Source organism: Neoarius graeffei, chromosome 4, assembly GCF_027579695.1.
Source record: "Neoarius graeffei isolate fNeoGra1 chromosome 4, fNeoGra1.pri, whole genome shotgun sequence".
Lineage (NCBI taxonomy): Eukaryota > Metazoa > Chordata > Actinopteri > Siluriformes > Ariidae > Neoarius > Neoarius graeffei.
Window position 1 is genome coordinate 14,459,609 of NC_083572.1, and position 19,856 is coordinate 14,479,464.

Genomic DNA, 19,856 nt, shown 5'->3' on the forward strand with positions numbered 1-19,856 from the left:
ATTTGTAAATTATTGCATTCCGTTTTTATTTACAATTTGTACTTTGTCCCAACTTTTTTGGAATCAGGGTTGTGTAATCCATAAGGTGGACCAAGCAGGTTTTGGTCGAGAAAGATGATCGAAAACCTGACTGAAACTCATATAGGAGTTTCCGATCAGAGAGATAATGGTACAGTTGGTCATACACCACTCGCTCAAATAATTTGGAAATGGTGGAGAGGATTGACACAGGTCGATAGCTACCAGGATCCATTTTACTGTTTTTCTTATGTAGTGGAATAACTCTTGCCATCTTTAAATCATCCAGGATTTTACTTGAAGAAAGAGATAAATTTAGAATATGGGCAAGGGGTTCAAAGATGACCTTGGCACCATCTTTAACAAATTTAGGAGATAACTGGTCCAAACCGGTAGCCTTGCTCGAATTTAGATTAGACAAGCTCTTACAAACACCCTCTGTAGATACCTGGGAAAGACAAAAAACATTTATGGCATTGTTATAAAATTGCTGAACATGAGTTCTATCATATTTACCAGTGCTTTTAGGCAGTTTATGGACTAGTCGTAAACACATATGGCCAAGGCGACTGTACCCAGTTGCCTTGGCCATATTTTGAAAAATATATGAGCTTGTGTGAGACCACAGACAAAAGTTACTTATTTAGGTGCCTGCTTTGCAACCCCAAGAAGCTTCTGTCAACGTCCAAGACCTTGAATACAAATTTGAGAAACCATATTCAGGTGATGACTGAATAAGTTAGGTCAGATAACATATGATTTTTTTTCTAGTGTAGTATATACAGCAATGAATGAAAGTAATGTTCAATGGTGGGGATGCAAAATACAAACTTAGGGTAAATGAACACAGTAGCCAATATATAAGAGGGATGAAGGAACAAAGGAAAAGTTGAAACACAAAGATAACTTAAATATCACATTTGTATTTTTTAAGGCCAGCCCACAGTCTATAAAATCAAAGTATGGTGGCCAGACAAAATTATTATACCTCTTGTGAGATGAGTTAGCCCACATACTGCCCTCACTCCCTCACACACAAAATGTTATTTAGAATACTTTTTTTTTTTGCAATTTTACTGTTTGTATTAATTTAGTAACTGGTTAATTTGTTAACCAAATATGTTTTGTGTTGCCTTTTTCTTTCATGATGAGTTTTTATGTCATAGTATAGTAACTGGTTAATTTGTAAACCAAGTCAATATTTTGTAAAATGAGGCCAAGCCTTTTTCTTTTAAGAGGAGATTTATTTCACAGTGAAATTATTTTTGATATACTGGATGGCTTGACCTCTCCAGTTGTGTTTATAGTTAGCCTACATTATTACTCCAGGCATTGTTTGACCACCTTGAAAAATGTTTCCTTGTTAAGGGAGGTCCTAATAAATAAATCAAATGCATTCCAACAATCTTTTGTCTTGGATTTAACTAAAGTGGCAGGTATATTGATAACCACAATAGAATTGACTTGGCATGAAGTTGGTTCAACTTAAGCAAGTATTCTCACGTTGATTGCCATGTGAAGTTGGTTCAATTTAAAGTAGCTTCTCTTGTAGTGAACTACTTTGGCTGTGCTTGTGTAACTGAGTTTACTACATTTTTCTGGGTGGTAGCTTCTGTGTAGTGAAAATTAATTTATTGCAGAGTAACTGGTAGCTTGCCCAACACTGAAAACTGCCAAGTGGAACAGGAGCTTCTTCCCACAGGCCATCAGCCTCCTCAATTCACTTTAAAAATAAAAACATGCGCACATACACCTCATCTCAAGCCATTTTTAACAAACATTCAACTGTTTACCTTACATATCAGTATCAATGTTTACATTATTTATTATTACAATAATTATATCTGGGGAGTAGATCAGGATGTCATCTATATATGTAATCACAAATTTTCCCAGCATGTTTCTCAATACATCATTTATCAGGCACTGGAAAACACTTGGAGCTGAAGAAAGACCATATGGCATGACCAAAAGTACTCAGTATAATAATAATAATAATAATAATAATAATAATAATGTGTGGCAGCAGGGGCATGGTCGAGTGTTGGCTGTGAACGGTGAGGAGGCGGGTTGAACCAGCAGGTAACATGTGATAAAGTGCACCTGTGTCAAATTACTGGCTGTCTATTAACCTGTGTCTCTGTGTGTCTTGCAGACAGTCAGGAATGAGAGAAAGAGTTGTGCTACCCCATCACTTGTGCATCACTGAAAAGTGTAAAAAAATAAAAGGAACTTACTTGTTCTGAAGCCTGCTTCCAGTTCCTTTGTTTCCCACAATTAAAAAGTTGTTACACTGGTGCCAAAACCCGGGACCAAGGATTGTACGCCACCGTGGGATCCGAACCAGTTGAAGAGCTCCTCCAAATGCTCGTTGAAGACCTCCAGCGCTAGCAGCACGCCCTCGTCGTGCTGACAGTAGATCAGGGCCGGCGCTTCCAGGCCCTGCTCGAAGCCCAGGCAAAGGACTGGCAGGTGATACAGAGTGCTCCAGCGGTCATTCCTGCAGCCAACGTGCCCATCCAGCTGGTGAAGATGGGCCCGCAGGATGACCCCAACACCTTCCTCGAGCTGTTTGAGCATGTCATGGAGGTGAGCTCGTGGCCAATTTCTCAGTGGGCGGCTCGCCTTCTGCCGCTCCTATCGGGGGAAGCCCAGCTCATGGCTCAACAGCTCCCAGCCACCAACATGTTGGAGTACCCCCAACTGTAGAGAGCCATCATACAGCAGGTCGGACTCGGCCCAGAAGAGCAGCGTCAGTGGTTCCGCTCACTGGCATATGGTGAAGTGGGCCAGCCATTCGCATTCGCCCAACAGCTCCGAGATGCCTGCCGGCAGTGGCTATTGGCCAGCAAGGGCGACATTGATTCCATCATTGAGTGAGTGACACTGGAGCAGTTCACTGCCCAGCTGCTGAGCAGCTGTCAGTGTGGCTCTGGGGTTACTGACCAACATTGCTGGAAGAGGCAGTCCGACTGGCTGAGGATCATCTGACAGCGTATCTGGAAGCCAGCTGTGCTGCAACTTCTCTCTCACTTTTGCTTTCTCCTTCTTCCCCTCCCTCTCCTTGCACTTCCTCTACCCCAGCCCCATGGAAAGGGGGGCTAATTCCCCCGAAACCTGCTCCCGTGTTTCTCCTTGTGTTTCTCCTCTCCCTTCTCCTCCTGTGTCCGTGCCACCATTAACACCCCCCCCCCCACAGATGAACTTGTCCATACCCACCAGAACCACAAGCGGGCCTGGACAGGCCTGTAAGCGTGGAGGGAAGAGGAATCAGCACTTCCACGAGGAGGCGGGGCTACTGGTTTGTGTCCCCGATGCGCTTCAGGTTTCCCCTGATTGAGCGGGGGCATACAGGATAACTGAGTATTCAAGGGGGTACACATCAGGCTTTGGTGGGTTCAGGTTGTAATCAGACCTCCATACATCAAAGCCTGACTCAATCTGGGGCACTGGGAAATGCACGTGTGGTGAAGGTTAAATGTGTGCATGGTGATCAGGGCCGTAACCAGGATTTTTCAAATACCGAGGTCAAGCATGGCTGACAGCACCGAAGGCCCCCCCGGCACAACTTAAATAAATAAATAACAAACCAAGGATAGATTTGGTGGTGGACACATTTATTTTAACAATTCTACAACTGTGGCACCATAACTGTGGTGTTTTATCTGACATAAAAGTAGAAAGGTAGTGAACTCTTGAACTGAGTATACATACCTAAAGTACCAGTTACCTAAAGTATTGGCATTATTTACATTGCAGCATACACATGACAGGAAGGGTGTGAACTGCTGAATTGTAAGCTTTAGTATTACACCTTATAATAATAGTGTGTGTGTGTGTGTGTGTGAGAGAGAGAGAGAGAGAGAGAGAGACAGAGTTTGTGTGTTATTTGTGGGTGTCTGTATGTGTCGAGACATTCTGAGCAGTAATGTAAAGGCATCAGTCTATCTGGCTGTCTTGAATTGAGATCCATTTGCATGCATTCTCTGAAACAGAGTGTTCTCACCATTGCATGTAATGTAAGTTTGGCTCATAACACATTTACTTCAACAATTCTAAAACTGTGCCATCATAACTGTGGAGTTTTGTCTGACATAAAAGTCAAAACTGAACTGAGTGTATTGCTCAGCTACCTGAAGTCAAAAAAAAAAAAGTCAAAGTCCTTCCCACGCCTTACAGTACCTGGTATTCCTAGGCAGTCTCCCACTCAAGTACTAACCAGGCCCAACCTGTATGTGGTGCATCGGGCGGCGCCGATCTCCGTTTCCATAGCCCTCGGCCTCTCGCCTATTACATAGCTAGGGTTACAGTGGGGGGCTAGTCCTCTGGTAACCACGAGAGTTTAACTCCCCATGCACATCTGTATTGCAGCATGCCTTGCCAGATGGCGGTAGGTACCATTTTTTATGATGGTCTTTGGTATGACCCGACCGTGAATAGAACTCCCGATCGAGAGGCGGACACACTACCACTAGGCCACTAGTCGGTCAGCTACCTGAAGTATTGGCATTATTTACATTTCATTATCTTAAATTACATTAGAATGTAGGGCTATTAGTTCTGTGTGAAGACTATGTATTAGAGTGTGTGAGAGTGTATTATTTGTGTGTGTGTGTGTGTCTGTGTGAGTGAGTAAGAGAGAAAGAGAGAGTTATGAGAGAAAGAGAGAGAGTTACTCAAACAAGCCCGTTTAGTCAGCCCTGCACAGGGCTGCCTGTGACAACGTAGTTTTGAATGTTTCTCGAAATGCTAACTAAAATGTAATAGGCAATGACAATGAAACGTTTCCCCTTGGAAAGTTGGCATGACACCGCTGAACGGTCTGCCACTGCACTGACAATATTTTCTCACCTTACCTCCTTCTCTTTCCCTGCTCCTCTGTTGGCTGTCCAAATCTTAATTTAGTTTGTTGCAACTTTTTCATTTTGCACTCGGGTAAAGCTCTATAATGCTATGTGACTATTAGCCTACGTTAGGTTAGGTAGGCATGTGATAGAGCGTAGACTACACCCTGCCTGTTTTATCCAAAACCCAACTTCCCCGGCCGACACTAGTATAGGCTACGTTGCGTGACACTGCGTTAGACACGGCAACGATAGAGGCTGAGAGATTTCAGATGACATTAGACAAATGTGAATGGGGGAAATACAGATGACATGTGGATGTGGATGCTGCGTTTTACATTGATCACTGCTCGAATTCAGCGTAGACCAATTTTAAATTTCTGAAAAAAATACCGAGGACATGACCTCGGTGTCCTCAATGGTAGTTATGGCCATGATGGTGATATACACAAATATCTGCTGATGCCTGTCACTATCCACTTCCGGGGAGAAAAGCATAGAGTAGAGACCGCAGTTAATCCGAGTCTCTCTCACCCACTGATCCTGGGGACCGATTGGCCTGGGTTTAAAATATTAATGAAACAAATAATAGTGGGTGAGTCCTGTAGTAGCAAATCCCGGGGGGATTCTGCCACAACCTTGGCTGGGGAGGCGGTCTCAGGCACTTCCACATCAGCTCCGCATCATGACGACACAGAGAGTGGGGCGAGCCCTCCTCCCTCTCTGGGGAATCCCTTAGGGAACTTCCCATTGGAGCAGGCATGTGATGAGTCTCTGAGACACACCTTTGACCAAGTGAAAGTAATTGATGGTCAAATCCCCCAGCCTAACATTGCACTTCCCTTCCCATCCTTTTGTATTATTAAGGATAGCCTGTATAGGAGTGATGCAGGACATTCAAACTAAGGAAAACATAACACATTTGTTGGTCCTGAAGAGCCGTAGGGAACTTTTATTCCTTGCAGCTCATCATAATCCTATGACTGGGCATTTGGAGCAGGATAAAACACTGAATCATCTCATGGCCTATTTCTATTGGCCAGGGATTTGCGCCGATGTCCACAGGTGGTGTGCGGCTTGTCATGAATGCCAACTGGTAAATTCAGCAGCCACACCAAAAGCGCCATTGCACCCATTGCCACTGATCAAGATCCCCTTCGAAAGAATTGGAATGGATCTCATTGGGCCATTAGATTGATCTGCACGCAGGTATCACTTTGTATTAGTCATTGTGGATTATGCAACATGATACCCAGAAGCAGTGCCTCTCCACAATATCTCAGTATGCAGTGTTGTGGTGGCTCTCTTCCGTGTTATCTCCCGAGTCGGGATTCTGAAAGAAATCCTGACTGATCAAGGCACGACATTTATGTCATGCACACTGCATGAATTATACGAATTATTGGGGATTAAATCGATTTGTACTAGTGTTTATCATCCGCAAATGGACGGGCTGGTTGAATGATTTAATCAAACACTTAAGAACATGATTCCTAAGTTTGTTCATGGGATGCTAAAAATTGGGATAGGTGGCTTGACCCTCTGTTTGCAGTGCATGAGGTCCCACAAGCCTCCACCAGGTTTCCCCTGTTTGAATTGCTGTATGGGCACAAGCCCCGTGGTGTCTTAGACATCATTAAAGAAAATTGGGAGGAGGGACCTTCTCAAAGTGAGAAGGAAATTCAGTACGTTCTTGACCTGAGAGCAAAACTCCATGCACTGAGTCACATAACCCGGGAGAATTTGCTACAGGCCCAAGAATGTCAAGCTCACCTGTACAACAGAGGGGCATGGCTAAGGGAATTTGCCCCAGGAGATAAAATCCTCATTTTACTGCCCACCTCAAGCTCAAAATTGCTCGCCAAGTGGCAAGGGCCCTTTGAGGTCACACGGCAAATTGGGGAGGTCAACTATGAGGTCAAACGGCCAGATTGGGGCGACACGTCAAATTTACCACCTCAATCTCCTGAAACCGTGGAGAGAGGAAGTTCCTGTGTCTCTGGCAACAGTAGTTCCAGAGAAGGTGGAGCTGGGACCGGAGGCAAGTCCAAAATGTGCGGCCCAATTCATCCTGGTTCCCTGTGGAGACCACCTCTCATCATCCCAGAGAGAACAGGTAATTAGGTTGCAGGAGGAATTCTCTGATGTGTTCTAGCCCCCCCAGTCGCACTAACCTTATAGAACACCACATTGAGACTCCCTCAGGGGCGGTAGTGCACAGTCACCCATATTGGCTCCCTGAACACAAGAAAAATGTGCTTTGGGATGAACTTCAGACTATGCTTAAGATGGGCGTAATTGCACAGCGACTGGAGCAGCCTGGTGGTCTTGGTTCCCAAGTCTGATGGGTCGGTCTGGTTCTGTGTGGATGATAGAAAAGTCAGTGCGGTGTCTAAATTTGATACATATCCAATGCCCCGCATTGATGAACTGCTCAACTGGTTAGGCGCAGCTCGCTTTTACTCAACACTGGATTTGACAAAGGGATATTGGCAGATCCCCTTGACTCCATTATCCTGTGAGAAAATGGCTTTTTCCACTCCGTTTGGTTTACACCAATATGTCACCCTCCCTTTCGGGTCGTTTGGGGCTCCAGCGACATTTCAGTGGCTCATGGACCGAATCCTCTGCCCCCACAATGCGTATACAGCGGCGTACTTAGATGACAATCATTTACAGTAATGATTGGGAGCAGCACCTACAACATCTGAGGGCGGTTTTGAGGTCGCTGAAGCATGCTGGGCTCACAGCAAACCCGAAGAAGTGTGCAACAGGATGGGTGGAAGTATGGTATCTGGGCTTCCATTTGGGTCATGGGTAGGTACGTCCCCAAATTAATAAGATTGCAGCAATTGGGGCCTGCCTGCAACCTAAGACCAAAAAGGGGGTGAGGCAGTTCCTGGGGCTGGCTGGCTATTATAGGCGGTTCATGCCTAACTTTTCAGATGTCACCAGCCTGCTAACTGACCTCACTAAAAAGGGGGCGCCAGATCCAGTTCAGTGAACGGAGCCATGCAAATGGGCTTTTGCTCAGGTAAAGGCAGTTTTGTGTGGGGGCCCCTTGTTGCATTATCCTGACTTTTCCCTCCCTTTTGTTTTACAGACTGATGCGTCGGACAGAGGCCTGGGGACCGTTTTGTCCCAGGTGGTGGAGGGGGAGGAGCATCCAGTGCTGTACATCAGCTGCAAGCTCTCTATGCGAGAGTCAAAGTACAGCACAATAGAGGAGGAGTGTCTGGCCATCAAGTGGGCAGTCCTCACTCTCCGCTACTGTCTGCTAGGATGCCCATTCACCCTCTGTTCCGACCATGCCCCACTCCAGTGGCTCCACCACATGGACGCCAACTCACGGATCACTCGTTGGTATCTGGCCCTTCAGCCCTTTAAATTCGAGGTGGTCGACAGGCCAGGGGCACAGATGGTAGTGGCGGATTACGTTTCCCACCAGGGAGGGTCAGCTGCAGGCCAGCTGGCTCCCCGGCCTGAGTTGGGCGGTGGGGGTATGTGGCAGCAGGGGCGTGGTCGAGCATCGGTTGTGAATGGCGAGGAGGCGGGTTGAACCAGCAGGTAACATGTGATGAGGTGCACCTGTGTCAAATTATTGGCTGTCTATTAACCTGCGTCTCTGTGTGTCTTAGAGGCAGTCAGGAATGAGAGAGTTGTGCTACCCTGTCGCATGTGTGTCACTGAAAAGTGTACTAAAATAAAAGGAACTTACTTGTTCTGAAGCCTGCTTCCTGTTCCTCTGTTTCCAGCAATTAAAAAGTTGTTACAATGTGATGCTTAGCTTGCATTTCATCAGCGACTAAACATTTCATAGTCAAATATTGCAACAAGCCACCACAAACTTCTCCATGCTTGCAGAATAGAAACTTAGTTGGTAATCAGAAACCTAACTTGGAAACCGAAAGTCAAGAGTACAAATATGTGTTTGTCTGAGCTATACCTGAAACGCTGCCTGAACAGAGCCACCAATACAACTAGAGAATCCACCCATCCCACCCATAGATTGTTTACCCTTCTGCCCTCTGGCAAACACTACTGCAGCACCAAGTGTAAAACTGCCAGGTGAAACAGGAGCTTCTTCCCACAGGCCATCAGACTCCTCAATTCCCTTTAAAAATAAAAACATGCACACATACACCTCATCTCAAGCCATTTTTAACAAACATTCAACTGTTTACATTTCTTAAGTGCATGTTATTATTACATTACATATCAGTGTCAATGTTTACATTATTTATCATCACATTGTGCAATCATTCTGGTACTGGAATAACAGGTGCAACATTTATTTATTAGATCTATGTGTCTATTTATGTCTTATGTGCAATATTTGTTAGGTCTTAGTTTATTTGCAGTGTCTTGCAAAAGTATTCATCCCCCTTCCATCCCCCCCATCCGTCCTGTTTTGTCACCACGACAACCCTGACAAGACAAGGCTGCCCACCAAAATTCACAGATCAGGCAATGAGGGCATTAATCAGAGATGCAACAAAGACACCAAAGATAACACTGAAGGAGCTGCAAAGATCCACAGCAGAGATGGGAATATCTGTCCATAGGACCACTTTAAGCCATACACACCACAGAGTAGGGCTTTATGGAAGAGTGGCCAGAAAAAAGCAATTGCTTAAGAAAACATGTGTGGAGTTTGCCCAACAACATGTGGCAGACTCTCCAAACACATGTAAGAAGATTCTCTGGTTAAATGAGACTAAAATTGATCTTTTTGGCCATCATGGGAAATGCCATGTATGGCGCAAACCCAACACCCTGAGAACGCCATTCCTACAGTGAAGCATGGTGGTGGCAGCATCATGCTGTGGGGATATTTTTCATCTGCAGGGACAGGAAAGCTGGAGAGGACTGAAGGAAAGATGGATGGCACTAAATACAGGGCAATTCTGGAGGAAAACCTGTTTGAGTCGGCCAGAGGTTTGAGACTGGGACAAAGGTTCACATTCCAGCAGGACAATGACCCTAAACATAATGCTAAAGCAACACTGGAGTGGTTTAAAGGGAAACATTTACATGTCTTGGAATGGCCTAATCAAAGCCCAGACCTCAATTCAATTGAGAATCTGTGGCATAACTTGAAGATTGCTGTACACCAATGCAACCCATCTAACTTGGAGTTGGAGCAGTTTTGCCTTGAGGAATGGGCAAAAATCCCAGTGTCTAGATGTGCTAAGCTAATAGAGACATACCCCAAGAGAATTACAGCTGGAATTGCAGCAAAAGGTGGCTCTACAAAGTATTGACTTTGAGGAGTGAATACATATGCACACTCCAGATTCATCTTATGTTCATCTTAATTATTGTTTGTGTCACAATAAAACAACAAATTTCACCTTTAACGTGGTAGGTATGTTGTGTAAATCAAATGGTGTCCCCCCCCCCCAAAAAAAAAAAAAAAAAAAATCAATTTTAATTCCAGCTTGTAATGTGACAAAACAGGACAAACATGAAGGGGGATGAATATTTTTGCAAGACACTATATGCCCATTATATCTTTCACTGCACACAGAGCTAGGAGAGATGCAATTTTTTTCTGCTGTGTACTACTTGTTCTATGGTCTGAATAACAATAAAGTTCACTTTGATGTTGACTTTGATAGTGGGGAAAAAGCATCCTCTCTTTTGTATGAACCACATTTTAACAGTCCAAGAACACACATTCACACTTATTTGTTTTATGGCCTTCATCATGCTGCTTGTTCTGGAATGTTCTCTAAAGCTGTGTTTACACAGGCAGCGAGAACAAATTGCGGTGGCAAACCAGATGATAGACTAGGGAAACAGAAGTGTGCATGCGCAAATCAGTGATCAGAAGCAAAATGGCGGGTGACGACAAAAGGCATGCTTTCATATTTTTCAACGTTTTCATAGCTCTTATAAGAAAAAGACAGCGAACATACATACATATACACATTATATACACACACATACATTTTTTATATATATTATATACACACACACACACACACACACACACACACACACACACAATCATTAATATATTTTTGTGTATATGTCGAAATAAATCATCCACTCCAAACCTCTACAAAATATATGATGGCTGTCAACTCGTTAAACGAGTATGACCATCGCTGACTATGATAATCTTTTTAGTTGTTATGTGAGCGACAATGGCTTTTGAAGCCAGCAAGAGATTTGCAATGCTTGTTGCATAGACGACAAACATAGTCATTATGCACTGGTCTTGCATCAGGTGGAACCTGTTGTTCTTGTTGTTCATGCACTCTCATATGTCGTGTTATTCCGGAATGGCTTCTACATACCTTTAGACAAATTTGACAAGTCAGGTCATAGTGTTGAGTATATTCATCATAGTTGAGTGGAACTCTGTCAGCATGGCTTCTTTGGTGGCTCAGTAGCTCAGCCCTAGAGAGACAGGTTCTGCCACATTGTTGACATTCATATTGAGCGATTGCAGGATCAATGATATCACCTTTCCTTGCTGCTTGTTTGATTTGTGCCCACCTGACTGCATTCTCGTGGAACGTTTTACACCCATTGTAAATTGTCTGTCTCCACATTCCCTGATCGCAGGCTGTAGTTTCCCAGTCATTGTTGTCTATTTTGCACCCTACTAGAGATTCTTTAATGCAGTCTTTGAATCGCTTTCTAGGCTTGTGCTGTGGCTGAGTGCCCTGCAGCAATTCACCATACAGCATCTGCTTTGGGATTCTGTTATCCTCTAGGCATATCACATGGCCTGTCCAGCAAAGTCTGTGATGATGAATCAGTCCTTCGATGCTGACAAAGTTAGCACTTTCAAGCCCAACTGTGTCAGGTGTATATGATGACCAGTGAATTCTGAGAATTGACCTTAGGCAGCGTTGATTAAATCATTCAAGAGCATTAAAGTGTCTTCGGTACGTGACCCAGGTTTCGCAAGAGTACGGTACAACAGGCAAGTTAGAACACATGCATTATAGACAGATATCTTAGTGAGCTTTCTCAACCCCCACTGATTTCATACCCAGTCCTTAAGAGCAGCAAAAGCCTCAGTTGCTTTCTTCACACGACTTGATATTTCGTCATCGAGCGTACAGTGGCGGTTGATAGGGTTGCCAAGATACGTGAACTTACCAACCACCTGCAGTCTGCAGCCATCAACATAAATTGAAGGTTCAATATAAGGTTGGCCTGGAGCTGGTTGAAACATGATGACTGTCTTATCAAGGCTGATGGTAAGGCCAAAAGCCTGGCAGGATTGCGACAACCTATCCATGACAGTCTGCATTTCCTGCTCACTGTGAGAGACCATGTCACAGTCATCAGAGTAAAGAAGATCACGAACCATAGTTTGAAAGGTTTTAGTTCTGGCAGCAAAATGGCGAATACTATACAGTCTGCCAGACGGACAGTCCTCAAACGCGTGGAGAAGTACAACAGAGAAAAAGATGGAGAACAAGGTAGGGGCTACTAGGTTGCCTTGCTTCACACCAGTCCTAACCTTAAATGGTTCAGAAAGTAAATCGCCAGCATTGACAGACACTTCCATATCGTCATGGAAGAACTGAAGTATGTCAACAAAATGGTTAGGACAACCAAGTTGCTTTAGAATTTCCCACATCAAGTCTCGGTTGACCGTATCAAAAGCTTTGGTCAGATCTACAAAGACCTGGAAAAGTCCCTGCTGCTGCTCGTATGACTTATCTTGCATCTGACTTGCTGTGAACATCATGTCCATAGTCCCTCTGTTAGGACGAAAGCCACATTGAGACTGGTAAAATGGTTTCCACAATGTAAGTGTTAAGTCGTGACAATATAATTCCTACCAGGATCTTTTCTGCAGAGGACAGCAGAGTTATACCACGATAATGCCTGCATAGCTCCTTTGTCCCTTTCCCCTTATACAGAGGTATGAGGATGCCATCTTTCCAGTCCTTAGGGACATTACCTTCATTCCAGATGTTCACTATGATTGAATGAATAACTTTGGACACGTGGTCTTCACCATAATGGAAGATTTCCGCAAAAATGCCATCTTTTCCTGCTGCCTTTCCCATGTTCAACTTACTGATGGCTGTTTTGACTTCCTCTAAAGTAGGGGAGTCATTCATTGCCTCTACAACAGGCCGTTGCTCTAGGTTGTCAAGGGCAGTTGGATCTACTTGGCTATCCCTATTCAACAAGTCTGAGAAGTGTTGTTTCCAATGCTTCAAGATTTCCGCTATGCTGGTGAGAAGGTCATTGCCTTTTTTTGATCTCAGTGGTGTTACTGTTGCTATTTTAGGGCCAAAGGCTTTCTTCATCAGATTATACAACTCCTTGCTATTATCACTATCTGTTGCTGCTTGCATTTCTGCAGCTATGCCAGACCACCAGTTGTCTTCCATCTCCCGTAATCTGCGTTGCGCATGGGATTTGGCGTCCTTGAACTGTTGGTTCAGCTGTTCTTGCAGTGCTACAGGAAGGTCCTTCTGAAGCATCCGTTCATGGATCTTGTTTTTATCAGCCAGGATTTCTCTAATTGCCTGGTCATTTTCATCAAACCAGTCACGGCTCTTGGCTGATACTAGGCCAACAGTGTCTTTTGTGTGTCACGCTCCCAGGCTCACCTAACACTCTGTACTCCACTTCCCACAATCCCACTCACACACCTGACACTACCACGTGCACCCAACCCACCAATCTGGAGCCACTTCATAGGAGTGGCTCCCCCGAGTTCTAATTGTTATCGCCTGTACCTTTTTGTTTATGTCTGTATTTATTCCCCTCTGTTTGTTTAGTTCTTTGCACAGTATTGCCTCCACATTTTTCGTGAGCCTACTGAGCGTTTGTATCGGATTGCATTTCCGTGTATGACCCTTTTTGCCTTCTGGTTTCTTCCCGTTTTGTCTAGCCCTTCTGTTTGTTTGCTGTTTTCTCTCGCTTTGTGATTTCTCGATCTCTGCCTGTTTCTCGACTCCGATTTGCCTAGCCCTTGTGTTTATCCTGCCTTTGTTTTCCTGATTTCCGGTTCTTGGACTCTCGCCCGTTTCATGACCATGATTTGTCTAGCCCTCATTACTCCACTGGATTTCCCGGTATTGACCTGGCCTGGTTATTGTACATTGCCTTCTCTCACTGTGTCTATTAAAACCCTGAGTTTGTTCTTAATCCACGAGCATCTGGTCCATCATTGCCGTGTTACAGAATACTGTGCTGAGATGCAGACGGTGAATTACACAGAGCTACAGGTGGCGCTTAGCAGTCAAGGACAAATGCTTGGACATCACCACCAGCATTTCGACTCCGTGACCCAGTCCATCCAGAATCTTACTCAGCAGCAGGGTGAGCAGCAAAAACAGTTAGTACAGATCGCCGAAAGTATGAAAGAAATCACAACTCAACTCCAACGACTCAGTCTCCCCAGCATGCCCAGGGTCACTAACCAGGCTGCTCCCTCCACGGCAGGTACCTGTTTGTTTGTTGTCAGTAAGCCGGATAAATTTGATGGCTCACCAAATCAGTGTAAGGGTTTTTTGTTACAATGTTCTATATTTTTTGCAAATTCCCCCCAGAGCTCAGACAAGGCTCGCATCCCTTTTGTTATTTCTCCCCTTATGCGCAAGGCTTTAGACTGGGCTACTGCAGTTTGGCCCATTGTCCAGTTCAACACTTATGACAATTTCATTAAAGAATTTAATGCTGTTTTCAATCACGCCAATGAGGGTCACTCTCAAGGGGAATTGCTCACCCATTTACGTCAGGGTAATCACTCAGTGTCGGACCACACCTTGGAATTCCACACCCTGGTGTCTGGGAGTGGTTGGAATAAGCCGGCGTTATTAGTAACATTTCGCAACGGTCTGAACCCTGACATACTAGCAGAGATGGCATGCAAGGACAATGGCCTTTCCCTAGAGAGGCTAATTTCTCTCGCCATTAGCCTGGACCAACTGAAGCATGGGAGAGGTCAGCGTAAATCCCCTATGGCCCCAGCTGCTACACTGGCTCCTCGTTGCCAATGTCCACCGCTGACCCGGACACTTCAGGAGCCAAAAATCCCCGAGCCCATGCAGTGTGACTCCTTCCATTTCTCCGCAGAGGAGAGGCAACGACGTCTCCATCAAGGACTGTGTCTTTACTGCGGAGCGGCGGGTCACCTCCTAAGTGACTGTCAACTCCATCGATGCAGCACTTTGGCATCAACCCCGGGAAAGCGCGTGGAGCCTGCTGCACGCACTAATGTGGTGAGTGCACCCACTAAGGGGTTGGTCTCCAAGTCCTTCCTCCTGCCTGTGACTGTTTACTGCCCTCAGTCTGTTTGTGTGTTTCCAGCATTAATTGATTCCGGAGCTGAGGGGGATTTCATCCACGCCGAGCTGGTGGAGCAACTCCAGATTCCCATGGAGCTGCTGGAGTCACCACTGAGACTTACGGCTGTCAATGGGGACCCAGTTGGAGAAGGATTTGTTACCCGGGTTACGAAGCCCATCAAGATGACTGTCAGTGCTTTGCACTCTGAACAGATTTTTTTTGTGTTAAACGCTTGTGAGTATGCTATTATTTTAGGTTTGTCTTGGCTCAAAAAACATAACCCTGTCATATCCTGGTCTGATAAGGAAATACTCTCATGGTCCAGTTACTGTTATGATCATTGTCTCACACTTCCCCACAGCCCTGGTATCGTCTACCACTATAGAAAGCCCCAATGACAATGCCATAGTTTCTGTACCCCCCGAATATAGTGATTTGCTAGAAGTATTTAGTAAAAAGAATGGTACCAAGCACCCCCTTCATAGAGAATATGACTGTTTTATCGAGTTACTAGATGGTGCGGTCCCACCTAAATTTAAAGTATATCCACTTACTCAGGCAGAGGAGAAAGCTATGGAGGAGTCTATTCAGGAGGCCTTACAACAGGGTTTCATCCATCCTTCTACTCTCCCTCCCCCCGCTGCAGGGTTCTTTTTTGTCAGCAAAAAAGACGGGGGACTTAGGCCCTGCATTGCCCAAATCTTTACAAAACTTGATTTAAGAAGCGCTTACAACCTAGTCCAAATAAAGGAGGGCAATGAATGGAAAACAGCATTTCTCACCATCAGGGGGCACTATGAGTATTTGGTGATGCCCTTTGGGTTACTCAATGCCCTGTCCATCTTTCAGGCGTTTGTCAATGACGTACTCCGGGACATGCTTGGCAAATATGTCATTGCATACATCAACGATATTTTGATCTACTCCCCGAATCTTGAAACTCATATTCGTCATGTCCATTCCGTCCTCACTTGTCTGCTTGAGAATCAGTTGTTTGTCAAAGGAGAGAAGTGTGAGTTTCACCTCCCCTCTACCACCTTCTTAGGTTATGTCATTAGTCTGGAAGGTGTCATTATGGATGATGAGAAAGTGAAAGCCATAACTAATTGGCCCATCCCTACATCCATAAAAGAGCTCCAATGCTTCCTTGGGTTTGCTAATTTCTACCATTGATTCATTCATAACTTCAGTAGTCTTGCAGCTCCCCTTACCACCTTATTGAAGGGCAGTACCAAGCGACTCTTGTGGAACCCCCGGGTGCAGGAGGCGTTCGAAGCCCTTAACGTCACCTTCACCACTGCCCCTATCCTGAAGCATTCTGATCCCACTCTGCCTTTCGTGGTTGAGGTAGACACCTCTGAGGTGGGCACTGAGGTGGTGCTGTCCTAGCGCATAGGTGACCCCTGTAAACTACATCCCATCACGTTCTACTCTCATAAACTGACCCCTGCCAAATGTAATTATGGTATTGGGGATAGAGAACTGCTGGCTATGAAATTAGCCTTCGAAGAATGGCGCCATTGGCTAGAGGGAACTACACATCCCTTCCTTGTGTTAACTGATCAAAAGAACCTAGAATATTTACAGTCAGCTAAATGGCATAACTCCCGTCAGGCCTGGTGGTCCTTCTTCTTTTCCCTTATCAATTTTTCCATTTCTTATCACCCTTGTTCCCGTAACACAAAAGCCAACGCCCTGTCCCGCATATATCCCAGTCCCGAAGCCTCCTTGGAAGCAGTCAATGTACAACACCCATCCATTGTGGTTGCCCCCATTACATGGGAAGTAGATGAAGAGATCGACCGAGAACTATCTGTCACTCCTGTCCCGGAGTCTTGTCCCGTCGGAAGTACCCACTCAATGCAGGGGTAAGTTAATTACATGGGCCCACGCCTCTCTGTCATCTGGCCATCCAAGTGAGACCCGTACACACCAGTTATTAGCAGGCAGATATTGGTGGGAGAACATGTTATCTGATATCCATAAGTTTGTTTCCTTGTACACCACCTATTCCAAATGTAAAACACCCAAAACTCTTCCTGCTGGTAAACTCATGTCCTTGCCTGTCCCTTCTTGCCCATGGTCCCATGTAGCAGTAGACTTTGTCACTGACCTTCCCTCCTCACAGAATTACATGGTCATTCTGACCATTGTGGATAGGTTCTCATGTGGGGTTAGATTTGTTCCTTTCGTTAGCCTGCCCACTGCCTTTCAGACAGCTGAGACCCTTTTTAATCATGTGTTTCATCTATTTGGTATCCCAGAAGACAATGTCCGATCGAGGGCCCCAATTCACCTCACATGTCTGGTCAGTGTTCTTTGAGAGACTGGAGGTTAATGTCAGCCTCACTTCCGGTTACCACCTCCAGTCTAATGGTCAATGTGAGAGGGTTAACCAGGAACTGGGAAAGTTTTTGAGGCTTTACTGTCATGAGAACCCAGCCGATTGGTCGAATTATTTGCCCTGGGCTGAAATAGCCCAAAACTTGTTAATCAGCTCTGCTACTGGCCTCACCCCCTTTCAATGCATGCTGGGCTATCAACCTCCCTTAATGCCATGGTCGGCTACACCCTCTGACAACCCGGCTGTGGACAGTTGGATGCAATGGAGTGAGCAGGTCTGGGAGCAGACCCACCAGCAGGTCGAGAACGCCCTCTGCCGACACAAGAGGAAGTCAGATCGCCATAGAGGGGACACCCCTACCTACCTCCCAGGGGACCGAGTGTGGCTGTCAACCTGGGACTTCAGGTTTCCTGAGGGAGGTAGAAAGTTATTACCCAAATACATAGGACCGTTCAAAATTCTCCAGAGAATTAATGAAGTTACATATAAATTGGATCTGCCTGTACATTACCGTGTTTCTAACTCTTTTCATTCATCCCTCTTGAAACCTGTTGTCCCAAGTCCGTTGGACGAGGCCACACCCGATGTCACACCCCTACCGCCGGTGGACGTCAAAAGTACCCCTTTATATATGGTCCACCGGTTGCTGGACTCCAGAAGGAGAGGTGGGATTCTGTAGTACCTTGTGGACTGGGAGGGCTATGGGCCTGAGGAGCATAGCTGGGTTCCCGCACGAGATATCCTGGATCCAGGGTTGGTGGAGGAGTTCCATCATCGTCATCCAGAGAAGCTTGTGCCATGGCCTCAAGGCCGTCCCAGATTCCATGGGTCCAGCCCTCCCGGCGGTCTGTGCAGCAGTGGTCCCAGGGGTCATCTGTGACAATGACCCTCTGTCCAGCACTGTGGCAGTTCTGAAGGCTCACTCAGGAGTGTTCCCGGCAGCATGGGTGGTGGTCGTCGTGGTCGCCCTCGTCCCTCAGCCTCCTTGGGGGGGGGGGGTACTGTCATGCTCCCAGGCTCACCTAACACTCTGTACTCCACTTCCCACAATCCCACTCACACACCTGACACTACCACGTGCACCCAACCCACCAATCCGGAGCCACTTTGTAGGAGTGGCTCCCCTGAGTTCTAATTGTTATCACTTGTACCTTTTTGTTTATGTCTGTATTTATACCCCTCTGTTTGTTTAGTTCTTTGCACAGTATTGCCTCCACATTTTTCATGAGCCTACTGAGGATTTGTATCTGATTGCATTTCTGTGTATGACACTCTTTGCCTTCTGGTTTCTTCCCGTTTTGCCTAGCCCTTCTCTTTGTTTGCTTTTTTCTCTCGCTTCCCAGTTTCTTGATCTCTGCCTATTTCTCGACTCCGATTTGCCTAGCCCTTGTGTTTATTCTGCCTGTGTTTTCCTGATTTCCAGTTCTTGGACTCTCACCCGCTTCATGACCACGATTTGTTTAGCCCTCATTACTCCATTGGATTTCCTGGTATTGACCTGGCCTGGTTATTGTACATTGCCTTCTCTCACTGTGTCTATTAAGACCCTGAGTTTGTTCTTAATCCGTGAGCATCTGGTCTGTCATTGCCATGTTACATTGTGGCAATGTAGATCTGATCGTGAGCTGCTTCCCACGAAGTTGAGTTGACCACAGCTGATAGGCGATCTTTTAGAGCTTCCTGGGTAACAGGATCATGCAATTTTGCCACATCTAAACGTTTTGGTATTTTTACAGTCCTTCGATTCCTAACAGGAGGCTTTATAGCCAATCGCATTTTGGATCGTACAAGTGTGTGGTCTGTCCAACAGTCTGCACCTTTTAGGGATCTTACATTGTAGACATCCTGCATGTCACGTTGGCAGACTATGCCATTGCTGAGACCTTGGATGCATCCAGGTTGTCAAATGATCGCCTTTGTTTTGAAATTGGGTGCTTGCGATGTGCAACTTAAACTCTGTGCACAGTTAGAGAAGAAGCTGCCCGGTTCCATTCATTTTCCCCATTCCAAATCTACAGAGGCAGCTCCATGTCTCCTAGTCACAACCTACCCTGGCATTGAAATCACCTAACAAGATGATTTTATCAGTCCCCGGAACAGAGTTAAGAAGGTTACGGAGTTCTTCATAGAAGGCTACCTTATCAACTACATCCGAAACAAGTGTTGGGGCATACACACTGCTGATTGTAGCATAGCGACCTCCATGGAGATGTAAATGAAGGGTCATTAGCCTATCGCTGATGCCACAAGGTAACTCGGCCAAGCCAGACACCAGATTATTGCGAATTGCAAACTCAACACCCGCCTCCCTACGGTCTTCAGCTTTCCTTCCCTTCCAGAAAAATGTAAATCCTCCACCCTGCTCTTCGAGT